The sequence below is a fragment of the Rhinopithecus roxellana genome, chromosome 3 (assembly GCF_007565055.1).
Source record: "Rhinopithecus roxellana isolate Shanxi Qingling chromosome 3, ASM756505v1, whole genome shotgun sequence".
Lineage (NCBI taxonomy): Eukaryota > Metazoa > Chordata > Mammalia > Primates > Cercopithecidae > Rhinopithecus > Rhinopithecus roxellana.
Window position 1 is genome coordinate 123,570,688 of NC_044551.1, and position 13,527 is coordinate 123,584,214.

Genomic DNA, 13,527 nt, shown 5'->3' on the forward strand with positions numbered 1-13,527 from the left:
ATTTATAACTCAGTAAATCAGTAAAAGGAGGGATTGTTTTTTCCAAACTGATAAAAAGAATCTATGAAAACTACATAATTAACATTGAAATTATAAATCTTGCCCCAGTAGTTGGGAATAAGGCAAGGATGTTTGTTCATATTTCCATTACATATTGTACTGAAGGTTTAAACTCTTACAATAAAGAAAAATTAAAAAACTAAATATAGAACTGCCATATATTCCTGCAATCTTTTTACTGGGTATATATCCAGGGGAAAGGAAATCAGTGTATCAAAGTGGTGTCTACACTATTCACAATAGCCAAGATATGGAATCAACCCAAGTGTCTATCCACAGATGAATGGATAAAGAAAACGTATTATATTTACACAATGGAATACTATTCATCCATACTAGAATAAAATTATATCCTTATTGGCAACATGGATGAGCTTGGTTGTCAGTATGCTAAGTGGAATAAACCAGGCACAGAAAGGTAAATACCACATGTTCTCATTCATACATGGAAGCTAAAAAGTTGATCTCATGGAAGTAGAGAGTAGACTAGTGGTTACTAGAGGCAGGGGAAGTGATGGAGGAGGGAAAGATGAAGTTTGGTTAACAGATAATAAAGTACAGTAAGATAGAAGGAATAAGTTCTTCTATAGCACTAAACAGTGACTATAATTAACAAATTATTGTATATTTTCAAATAGAAGAGCAGATTTTGAATGTTCCCAACACAAACAAATGATAGAAGTTTGAGGTGATGTATATGCTAATCAGCCTGATTTTATCGTTGCATATTATATATGTGTTTCTATCACACTGTACCCTATAAATATGTATATTGTGTGTCATTGAAAAATAATGATAACAGCAAACAATTAAAATTTGAAAAGCTAGCATTCTAATTTGTCCCTATTTGTAGATAACATGATTGTCTATGTTGAAAATTTTAAGGAATCTATTTTAAAAACTACTAAATTTAATAAGGGTATTTGGCAATGTCAAAGGATATAAGCTCAATATAAAAAAATCAATTGCATTTCTATATCTTGAAAAGAAAACTTTGAAGATAAATTTTAAAATTTATAGTAGTTTTAAAAATATTAAGTAGGAATTGACATAAAAATTCATGTGCAAACATCTACACTAAAAAATAGAAAATATTGGTAGGAGAAATAAAGAAGATCTAAATAAATGGAGGAATACACTGTATTAATGAATTAGGAAAACCCCATATTATTAAAATACAAATTTTCTGGAAATTGATATGCAAAATAAAATCAATCTCACCCTTTAAGTTCCCATATTGTTTTTTAAAATTTTCTAAATTATGAGGTGGGGGAAGGGGGAAGGATAACATTAGGAGAAATAAGTAATGTAAATGACAAGTTTATTGGGTGCAGCACACCAACATGGCATGTACACATATGTAACAAACCTTCACGTTGTGCACATGTACCCTAGGACTTAAAGTATAATAAGAAAGTGAAAAAATAAAATTTTCTAAATTGACATGTGGATTGTGAAACATATATAGACATTCAAAAGACCGCAAATAATCAACTATTTAAAAAAAATACAAACAGACAGATTGGTGGAACAGAGTAAAGAATTCAAGGGATATGACATGTTGTCAATTAATTTTTGTTGAAGGGACATATCAAAATCAATGAGGAAAATCTTCACAAATTGTACTGAAACAACTAGATATTGGTATGGAAGAAAATGATGAACCTTAGCCCCTCCCTCACATCATATGCAAAAGTAAGTTGTTTTGAAATAAATCATATAACTAAATATAAAGCAGAAAGTACAAAGTTTCCAGGGGAAAACATAGGAGAAAATCTGCACAACCATGAGGTAGAAGAACATTTCTTAGAAAACAAAAAGTACTAATAATCAAAAAAATGAAGATTTTTGTATATCATCAAAATAAAAACCTTTGCTCTTCAATAGATGCTATTAAGAAGATGAAATGATAAGCCACAAATTGAAAAGAAAAGTATATATTCTGAAAGAATTACTTCTTTCTAGAATATGTGTATAGTACTTAAAATTAATAAGACAATGCAATAAAAATTGGCAGAAGACTTTAAAAAGTGCTTCACAAAAGAATCAATGTCCGAAAAACACAAATACTCCACTGGGTCTCAGCAAAATGCATGTTAGCAACATACACATGCTAGAATAACTAAAATTTAGAAGATAAAATATACCAAGTCTTGGCTCAATGCAAATGTTTTTCCACAGGTGAATGGATAAACAACTGTGTTCTCTTCATATAATAGAATACTAATTAACAATAAAAAGAACACACTATTGATAAACACATCAACATAAGTCTCAAAATATTTTGATAAGCTAAAATAGCCAGACATAGAAGAGTGTAATTGCATTATTTCATTTATGTAAACTCTAGAAAGGGCAATCATACTTTCTAGTGAGGGAAATCAGTGGTTGTCTTGGGTAGAACATGGGAGTGGGTGTTAACTCAAAAATAACAGAAGGGGGCTTCCTGAAATTATATCAATGTTCTAGATGTTGATTGGAATGATGGTTATATAAGGGTATAGAATCTTCAATATTCATCAATCTACTTAGTTAAAATGGTGCATTTTAAACATTTCATATATATATATCATTATCCCCGTTTTTGTAAGTATAAAATTAAGCTGAGAATTAATTCACTAAAAATGAACATTTATTGTAATTCACGGTGTTCTTATAGATAATTTTGATTCTGCTAGATTTCAGGGGATTTTTCCCAGTTTCCTCTATTGAATCTGTATATCCATTAGATAAAAATAACTGCTATCAATAAATTCAAAACAGAATATATTCATTTATTTAAAGAAGACATGTTACAAAATTTAGGTAAGTAGAGAATACAGGTAAATGTCAATTGCTTGGTAGATTTTGCTTAGTTTGAAAGAAAGCTTGCTTGGAAAATCATCTGAAATTTCTAAAGATACTAATTCGAGGCTTCTGAAGAAGTTATTCACGATGTTTGAAAAGGATGTTTGCCATAAAAATAGAATACAAAAATAATTTTATAGAAATAAATAGTTATTGATCATTGGTGGACTTACGGATATTGAAAATGGAGAGCAATTTCAAATAATTTGGGATTTGCAAGTATGATTACAGAAGAGTACTAATACCATAACAACAACCTGAAAAGTGGTCTGACTTATGGCAAAGTGGTAGATTATGGCATTGACTACCAGATAGAGTTATATTAACATATCATAGATACTTAGCACATACTTATTTAAATAATATGTGCTGAAGTAGAGTAGAAAAATAGTTCACATATCACAGAGTCTAAAACTGAGACTAAGAGACATACTGACTTGCTCATGGTCATTGAACAGTGAGTTTTTGTTAATAATGACAATATGCTTTTTCACAATAACCTTTTATAATGTAAGATTTATGAGGGTGGAGACTATGATCTTTACCTAGTACGTGGAAGAGTATCTGAGGTTTAGGCATGATATAAGTATATATTAAATGAATGAATACATAATGCTAGTGAACTCCCATCAAATATTTCACCAAATCATCACACATATTAAACATTATAATTATATTAAAACAATAATAAGACATAATAATACACTGGAAAATATCAGTTGTTGAGGTTTTTAAGGCAGAATGAGCGCTTTTCAGAAGTAAGAGAACATCTGGAATTTCACTTTACCCTAGCATCATACCGCCCTACTCTGACCCCCTGCACTATTCCTGCACTTTCCACTTCTTTTCACTTTGTCTTAATCTCTAGAGATCCAAGGAATAATAGATCTTGTGGGGATTTAAGCCTACATAGCTGTCACTTTCCCTGTTGGAAGCAGAGTTTGCTTTTCTTTTTCATTTCTACAGAGCATTTATTTTTATTTCATATTTAAAGACAAATTCTGTCTTTGCATGTCACACCAACCTTCTAGTGTACATGGAACCAAATCCCTAGAATAATAAATGATTTTTCATGAAAGGTGGAATGGATTTTAATCTTGAGTTATTCTAATACCTCTCTCAATATCAGTTTTCTGGGAGGTGTTAGTTCCATTTTCAACATATACACGACATCAACATGGTGTCAAAAAATGTCTTTGTCACAGCTTGTATCCCAATGGAACTATTAATTTCATTTGAAATTATGCTCCCTTTGTGATACAAGCAGATTATAAAGAAATTTATTGGAAAAATTATTTTTATTATTTTAGTATCTTGCCTATGTTCATTTAAGGGCCATGATCCAACATGTTCTCTTTTGATACACCAGCTAGACAAATTATTTATAATTCTTTTGGATGCAAAAATCTAAGAAATATTTAAAAATCATGAACACCCACTTCAGGATTGATACTGCATAAGGTTACTCTAATTTTCATGTGAAGTCCAAGTGTTGTAACAATTATGGCTCATTATGTTGTCAAAGAGAGACCTGTATTCAGTAACTATTTCCAACTCAAGACAGACTGTGTTATTGCCAACAGGCTTTTCAATAACCTGTGACAATCCAGCTTGCAGAGGTTAGAATTTAGCCATGACACTGTCATCGTTTTGTCTCAGTTCCTAAATTATCCAGGTTTTTTTTTTTTTTTTTTTTCTTCAGAGATCTCAGATAAATCCCTTATTCTTGTTTATTCTTTAAGGGTTCTTCCTTAGTTCTGGGCATAATAAACATGTTTTCCTGATGATTATATTCTTCAAATTACCTATGACTTTCATCTAGCAAAGAATATGAATGGAGGAAACAGAAGAAGAGGAAAGACAATCCAAATGGAATACACTGTTTTTACTTAGCTTCTATGTAGGAGCAAAAAGGTCTTTCATTTAAGGTATCTCATTCGTCTCCTTGGCTGTGCACCTTGTCCATTTACAGCCACCTCCTATGACCTTGTTTACTCTGGAACTTGCCCTTTTACAGATTATGGTGAGGCAGGCACTAGTGAATAACTGCATGACAGTCACCAATTCATATGCTTCTGGTGAAAGCATAATAAGCATCCTGTTTTAGAAATACAAATAAGATGGCTGAATGATAGATAGTGTTTCTAATCTGACACACAAGACTTGAAATGTAAGACTTCAATTTAAGCTTACAGGCAAAATTGCTTAGTTTAAAACTGTTTTCCTCTTCTCCAAAGTGAAAATGCAATTCCATAAAAGTTTAAGGGTGATGATCCATTTTTGTATGTAGAGAAGTTTTAAAAAAGCAAGTAAAATTTTGTCAATTATTTGGATTACAATGCAGTCTACTTGTTTCAAATCCTAAAAAGGGCACTCAAAGAAGAAAAAAAGAACAAGGATGAGTGTTTCCCTTCATTTACCCCTGCTCTCTGATACAAATATTTAATGTTTTGGGATCTAATGATGTCTCTTGAGTTGGGTTAATTGAGATGTGAGAAAATGTATAAAAAGATAGCTACAGTCCTTCAAATGAAATAAGCCATGAAATCACCATCCTTATCATTAAAACTTTAATCACATTGAATTTATAACAATAATTATGAGAGTGATGGTGTTAATGGAATAGGGGTAGGAGATGAAGTAGTGGCTGTTGTGCGAACATTATTTTATAACTTGATAATATCATTTTTGTATTTGCTATTAACTTTTCAGTGTAAATGTAGGGGGAATAAACTTTTCATTAAAATTTGTCTTGTCTAAATAGTCTTGGTAACTACTATATGAATATATGTATGTACATGTGCATACATCCAGTTAGTGAAATATTTATCTATATACATACACCTAAATACGCATATATGTATACATACATACAACACATCCACATGTATGTTTAATTCATTTAGATTTAGGCTTAAAATAGTGTTTTTGTTTGTAAAGGGCTCTCATCAATCTGGGGATAAAAGAGGAATGAGTTTGATTTATTGAATACCGCATGCATAAATGAAAGAAATAGAGAGAGGGTCCAGCCAAAATCTTCTGATGGCAAAGACTGATGGTCGGATCTTGCAGAATTTGCTTTTTCTTTGCTTCAGGAGTCCACATTGTCATTTACTGATCAAAATGAGGAGGAATGTTGCGGTAATTAAAGTTAATTTACTGGCTCATAAACTTTAACACATTTGATGATGTGTAAGGCCCTGATTAACACAAAAACCAAGTCAGAAATTATTTTAGGCAAAAAGCACTGCACACATTTGTAAGTAGCTTTGATCAATAAAACAGCAACTGTATACATATATATATGGGAGATATATATATATATCCCATTAAAAACTGGCATATTTTAGTTTCCTGTATACTTATTTCTATTATGTTTGGTTGTAACCTTCTGAATACAGTCATCAGTGTTCTTACTTCTAGAATGCCGTGAAAACTTAATAGTTTGTATGTAAAATGAGCCTGAAAAATTCCAAGACCTCTATGAGAGATCTAAACTTTCAGTATTAATGATTCAACTTTTGGCATTAGGTTTCAATCTTTATTAAATCTTACTGTGCTTAGGAGAGATGACATTCATACTTATCATGAATTAGTTTATCATGCTCTGTCCTAAGAATCTACAAAAAAGGAGACAGGAGAGCAAAAGCACACCATAATGCATAATGTCAGGGGTATTACAAACTGCCATAGGACAGGGGAAAGGAAACTGGAAATGAACTGTTTTTTGTTTTTTTCCCACAATTTTTGCTGTTATTTAGTCCATGCTGCAATGCAAGGAAAGACACTGACTTACTCTTTAAACTAGAAAAAAACAGCTTTATTTTCTGAGGCATTTAGAAGGTATTGACAATGTCTGGTTGACACTTTGGTGCTTTTCTTTGACATTTGTCTCTGTTAAGCTTGAGAAAGGTATCATTATCGTCAATGCTCTTCCCCACCCTCAACACCTATCCCCCTTTCTATAAATCCTGATAAAATAAAAAGATTTTTACTTGGTATTTTCTTGACTCTGTATTATTTCACAATAGTATGTATGAGTGAAAGTCCTATTCTTGTAAGAGTGTTTGTTTATGGTGTTATTTAATTAATTAATTAATTATTAATATTCCAGATAATGGAGGATCAACTGGTAGAACTGAGGTCAAATCGAAATATACCATAAATGTGTGATTTTAGAGCAGGAGACAGCTCCACAGATATAGGTTGACTGTCACTGACTATGGAACTGTCATCCCCATCATGGTTAGGCCTATTAAATGGCATGACTCTTTAACAGGGCATGTCAAATCAGTGAAGAATGATAAAGACTAAGCTACATGCATGCTAATCTGGAAAGTATTATGAAACTGCTTTGCAACCAAGGTTTCTAGTTTGAGATACGACAATGTCCAGTTTATTACTATGACAAAAGAAAAAGGAGAATTGTTCACAAAATTGCAGGCCTTGTACAGAAATGTCTGCCTTTTTACTCTTTGGTTTATTATTAAATATGAATTTAAAAAGTAGGATTTAAGAATAGACATGAAAATGTTATCCAGAGTGGGAATAAAAATGAATACTAAGAATATATCTGAAAGATATATCCAGCCTAGAATTCAAGATGTCAAGAAAAATGAGATTCCAAAATCAGGGTTGTATAAAACTGAGCAACAAACAATAGAAGTCAGCAATCACAAAGCAAATGTGCAAGAACAAATATAACAGGTTAGCAATTCTCCTTGCCTGTTAGGAGTATAGACCATTTATTTCTCTCCAGAGGGAAATTGAACATTTTTAAAGCCATAATTAATATTTATGTGTTTTAATTTGTGATTTTTTTTTTTTTTAACAGAAATGATTGTGTTCTTAGGAAATTTGCAGTCTGGTTATAACACAGACTGATTTATAACATTGTCTTACTTCTACAGGTAAGTGTTCAAAATAGATTCAGAGTCAAAAATCTAATAATATTCAGAGAAGGAATGCAAATTCCACCCAGATTCTGTAATGTCAGTCCATTTGGAAAACACCTGTGTTTCGCCCATATTGGGGCAGCGTTGCTCACTGAGATCATACAAATGTAAAGAATTTGGCAAGTCAACCAAATCTATCTTTTTTCTTAAAGTTATACATTTTATTGTTAATTCTCAGAAATTAATATAGTTAACTGTATTGTGTACAATGACTTTTGATGGGTCACATTTTCCCTAGAAAATTTATCATTTACCCTTAATAATTTTGACTTATCTCATTTTGTAAGGAAATAGTCCATTAAAAACTTGTATGGTATTTTTAAAATTAGCATCTTTTGATTCTTAGATTTTAAGCCAGGTCTTGGACAACTAATCAAGTGACTTTGATCAAAATCTTTGGAAAATGTAATGTTTTAAGGACAAGTTTAATTGAATCACAGTTTGAAGTGGTAGCAAAGTGAGTTTGCCCTTTGTCATAACGTACCTAGGAATCCTGATCTATATTCCTGATTGCTATTGATTTTTCTAGATTTCATTATAAAATCAATAACTGTTGCACAGGGTAAAATAGTTTACAAGGGTTGCAACATACTGTGGACTTCTGAAAACATACTGAGCTCGGTGAAGCCACCCAGGCAGCCAATTAGGAGAAAACATCTATTAGGTAAAAACAGGGCAGTCCCATTGACTGCTATTGATTTTCTTAGCCCTGTGAAAAGACAATCAATTAGATAAAGAAGGCTAATGTTACAGCTGCAATTTAATAACCCCTAAGAAAAGAAGGAGGGCTATTGATTCCTGACATGGAATGTTGAGGCTTATTGAAATATACTGAACTTCACCTGTCTTTTAATCAGGCCTGTGGAGAAGAGAGGAAGCCTGCCATTGTAGCCTTGTGGTATAGAATCCCAATTGTTAAAGAGCTTTGGTGATGCCAGACCTAAGAGATGCAAATGAAACAGAACTTTAGAAGAAACATAGGCCCAGATTGAATACGAAATCATGGAAGCTATTGACAGAAACTGTCTTGGTGAAGGTTGTTTCTTTCTCCATACAGAGCTCACCAGAGTACCACCTGTCATTTTCAAAAGCAAAGTCAGTTTTGCCAACCAGCCGTGAATGACAAATAAAGCTTTATAAATGAAACACAAGGGCATATTATGTGCTATTGTGAGTTCTGCTAAGTGCTAATTTATCTGGCTTGTTCTCTTCAGCAAACACAGGCATAGACACATGAAATAATCTACCTAATTATGTAGCTATTTAGGAGAAAAACAAAGCAAGGTGTTTTTGTGTGTTGCAGAAGGTACATGATACAAGAAAGGTTTTCACAAGCCCTAACATAGCTAATGAAAATAAATGAAATGCTGTAAGCTGCAACAATTTTAGAACAAATCAACTTTTGCTAGTTTTGGATTTAGGGAGTCCCAGCTGCTTTTCATAAATAGATGAGTACTTTCATTCATTTTTTTATAGTCCCTAATTGGAAATGGCTAATAGGCCTTGTCCCTTTCAAATATAAAATCTGGACTAAAATACCTCATATAGATATGTTCTTTATGCTTTTCTTTTCTATTGCATGTATTTGATCCTTTCTCCCTCATTACATATATGCCTTTTTACCAGCAGACAGCTGCTATTCACAATAATTGCTAGGGCAGTCAATTATACTTTAAATAGACCTACTTGAGGACAAATGGTGGTCTAAATTGTACTAAAGACACACCATACACAAAGACTATGCCATTTCTACTATCTGAAATATTCTAAATATTCCTGAGCGGCAATCTAGTTTATACACCTTACTGCAGCATGTCAAAGCTTTTCTCCAAAATATTTCCAGAATACAAGTGAACTATTCTGTGAGCCATTACATGATTACTTAAGATTATATTGTGCTAATTCCCCCACATGTATTTAGGTAGTATAAATCAGCATTGTACAAAATATATTTTTGCTGAGTGCTTTCCTTTTTATTTAAAAACATGCATATTCAATATGCATATATTTCTACTTATTAACATGGATGTCTAAAATATGTTCTTTAAAGAGTACACTTTTCTTTAAGAATTACACATTTATAAAAATAACTTGTGATTTGGACAAATAATTAGATTTTAGAACTTAAGATCCAAGTCAAAGGTGGGTAAAAATGTCCCTTATTACAATGTATAGTGCCTTGTTTACCTACACAATGTACATTTTACAAACAATATTAGATATAGTGATATAAGTGAGTGTAGCACATTTCTGTTTATAACAGTATTACATTGTCAGAATAATCAACACATTATTAATTGGCAAGAGAAGTACACTCCATACAAATCTGAAATGCCACGTTTATAAGTAAATCACAATAATATTTTTAAAATCAAAATTTGGGGATGTAAAAATCTTTATTTAATTTAAATGTTAGAAACTACAATTCATTCAGGCTCTTGGAACATTATACCAACACGTCAAGTATTCTCTTTATTTTTCAATGTATTACACATAGGTCATTTTTTCTCAAACTTGTGCTTTGTCATTAAGTATATAAAAACATATCTGTATCTGGGGTAAAATACTAAGTCTCTTAGGCAGCTTAGATGTAGGTGTTTGGAACTGTATTTTGACCTTAAAGATTTAAGAGAGCCCTCCCACTGTTAGATTAGCATAAATGAATTTATAGCAGAAATAAAATCTAGCTTATAAAGGATAAGAATCTGTCAAAAGAAGAGTAATGAAAGTGCATATTTAAACATCAAGGAATGAGCTTTTCGACACTTACACCTCTATTAGAGACATTGAAGTAGCATTTACCTGTACAACATGCAATAGAAGAGTCCTTCACTAAGACATCTTCCCTCAATTTTCCAAGACTGCAAAGATAAAAACTTCACTTTAAAGCATATAATGGGTGTAGAAACAAGGTCAAGCTCTGTTTTCAAAACCTTACAAATAATTTGTGAATAAATGAGGACAAGTGAATCAACTAAAAAGATTTTTACTGAGGGTTTTGTGGAACTCTTCTTAATAATATCATCTCTAAAGCCAGATTTGCTTGGTTCAAACTCTACCTCCCCCACTTTATAAGTGTGCAATTCCTGGTAAATATTGTCTTGGGGATGCTGTAATTCCTTTTGGGGATGGAGTCTCTCCTTAGCTCTCAGTAGGCCTTGTGTGAGAATACAGAAGTTTTCAGGAAATCATTGTGTATCTTGATTTTTCTTCTTCTTTATCACATTAAAGAGCATGAGAGAAGAGGCCGGCAAGGGAAATTGTCAACATGTGGCTGATAATTATTCTTTAAGAGTTCTGTTGTGGAAATAGAAATTCTATTAAAATATCTTTACTTTGGTATTCATAGAAGCTACATCATGTTCAAAATTTAAAATCAAGCCCAAAGCATTATCATTTTCTTTACATAACCAATAACACATTGTGTAACAAAGAACCACAAAATTAGGTTTATGGATCTAAGTCTAAAACCATTTTACAGTTATGAAAAAGAAGACACATTTCGTAAAAAATTCTTATTTTTCTCATTCTCAGAATGTTAAACATCCTCTTCTTTTGTTGTTAATTTGATAAATACTGTTCTTCAAGACTAAAGGGCTGACAGGTTAAATAGTAAGTCCTGTGAAACTTCCCAGCTAAGCTCCAAAGCATGTCACTTGAAACACTGAACTTTATCAGTCACTTCATTAGTAAAGTTTTAAGCAGCTAACATATTAGCGAGAGTAGTTTTAAAAAATTTGATCCTAAAAATTAGTATAAGTTGTCCTCAAAAATTTTATTTTTTAAAGCTTTGAATTGTAGAGTAATATCAGAAATAAATAACTTAAGAAAAATGAAAATATAAGCATCTACTTGCCAGTTTGTGTAACTGGAAGAATAAAATATCATTGCAAAACTATTTCTATTAAAAAATAAATTAAAATGATGAGAGTAGAACAAAGTGAATGTAAAAATCACTAATATTGGGGAATCTTTTCAAATGTTTTTAGAGGGGTTTGGTTTTTATTTTATTTTTATTATTTTCTCATATATTAAAAAAGAAAAAAAAAAAAACTGACAAATGAGAGTTATTTTGACCCAAACAGTAGAAACAGTGAAGATTTGGTGTATATTTTTCTGAAATTACTTTTCTTCAATTTATTATTGGTTTTTGAGCACTTATGTTTATACTTCTCTGAAAAGACCTTTCAGAAAGAACAATAAACTTTAAGATGTGTAAAAAGGCAGTGTATCACTTGAGCCCAGGAGTTTGAGACTAGCCTGGGCAAGATGGTGAAATCCCATCTCTACAAAAAATACAAAAATTAGCCGGAGCTGGTGGTGAATGCCTGTAGTCCCAGTTACTTGGGAGGCTGAGGTGGAAGAATGGCTTCAGCCCAAGAAGCAGAGGTTCCTGTGAGCCATGATCTCAACACTGAAATCCAGCCTGGGTGACACAGCAGACCCTGTCTCAATACATACTTACATACATATAAAATATATATATTAAAAATTCTACCTACAAATAATATGGAATCTATTTGGGAATCATCTAATAAATGTAACACAAGACAAATCAACCTAAAATTATGCTATTATTTTTTTCTTAGACTTTATTTCACTGACTTTCTCCTCTTTTGGCTCATTTACCAATATGTTCAGTTTTGTTTTATGTAAACTCATGACCTTTTACAATTCAATAATATTTAAAGTTGTTCAGTGAATGCATTACTATTAGATTTGTTGATAATACAATAAATTAATACAATGAATCAATAAATCAGTTAACAGTATTTTGGAAAGCTTGTCATTGGGGAAATATAAAAACTGTGAGACAGTGCTATGGTTTGACTGGTTAAGTGGGAGGATTTTGCTTAGTGGATACCAAACATTTATTCAAAAGAATTAATGCCATTTGTCATATTTTTCCTTTATCTATGTGACCTCAGATTTCCTTGACTATGTAATAGTGTCACTATTCTGCCACATTTACTTTTCTCTCTACTATTAGAGTTAATTGCATTCCTGTTCTAATAGGAATGGTTAGACTCTAAGCTTCTTGAAAAGCAGAGTGCATTTCTGGTTTATCTTTGCACTTTTCTCTAGGTGCTTAATATATAATTGGCATTCAATTAATACTTGTTGAATAAAAAAATGGAGCTGTCAATGACTGAATGTGTGGCCTACTCATAGTTCCTTGATGTTTATACATCATTCAAGCTATTGTTCACATCCTTCCTGAAACTCTCTCTTTTTTACTTTATGGAAAGTACACCATCTCATTCACTTACCTTACCAGTTCCCTCTTCTTTCCTTAAATGTGGATAATCCCTAAAGTTTTCTCTTTGTCCTTCTTCCCCTCTGTTCTTTCTCTTCCCTTGCCTTCCTTGAGTTATCATGTCAACAGTCATGTGGTCTATCATGTGTATCTTGCCTTTATTTTGGTAACTTTAGCCTATATGTTTAACGGTCTTTTGGCCAAATCTTAGCTCACGATAGCTGCAATATCATTAAAACAAAATTAATCATAATTTATTAATTTGAATAATGTACATGAAATTTGACTGTACAATTGTCTTTTTGTGAAATTGATCTGTGACCACAATAAAGATGTCATAAAATATAGATACAACTAGGCTTTCTCACATATATTTTTAATGTACTGAAAACAATGACCACAATGCTT

At 31.9% G+C, this 13,527-nt stretch overlaps 1 long non-coding RNA gene across 1 annotated transcript in view; it reads left to right on the forward strand.

Annotated features, from left to right (window-relative positions):
• LOC115896415 overlaps positions 1-9,013 on the forward strand; it is a 34,905-nt gene extending 25,892 nt beyond the window's left edge. Inside the window, exon 4 of the long non-coding RNA XR_004056293.1 lies at positions 8,720-9,013. This is a non-coding gene — a long non-coding RNA (uncharacterized LOC115896415). The remainder of the gene's footprint in view (positions 1-8,719) is intronic.
• The last annotated feature ends 4,514 nt before the right edge of the window (positions 9,014-13,527 follow it).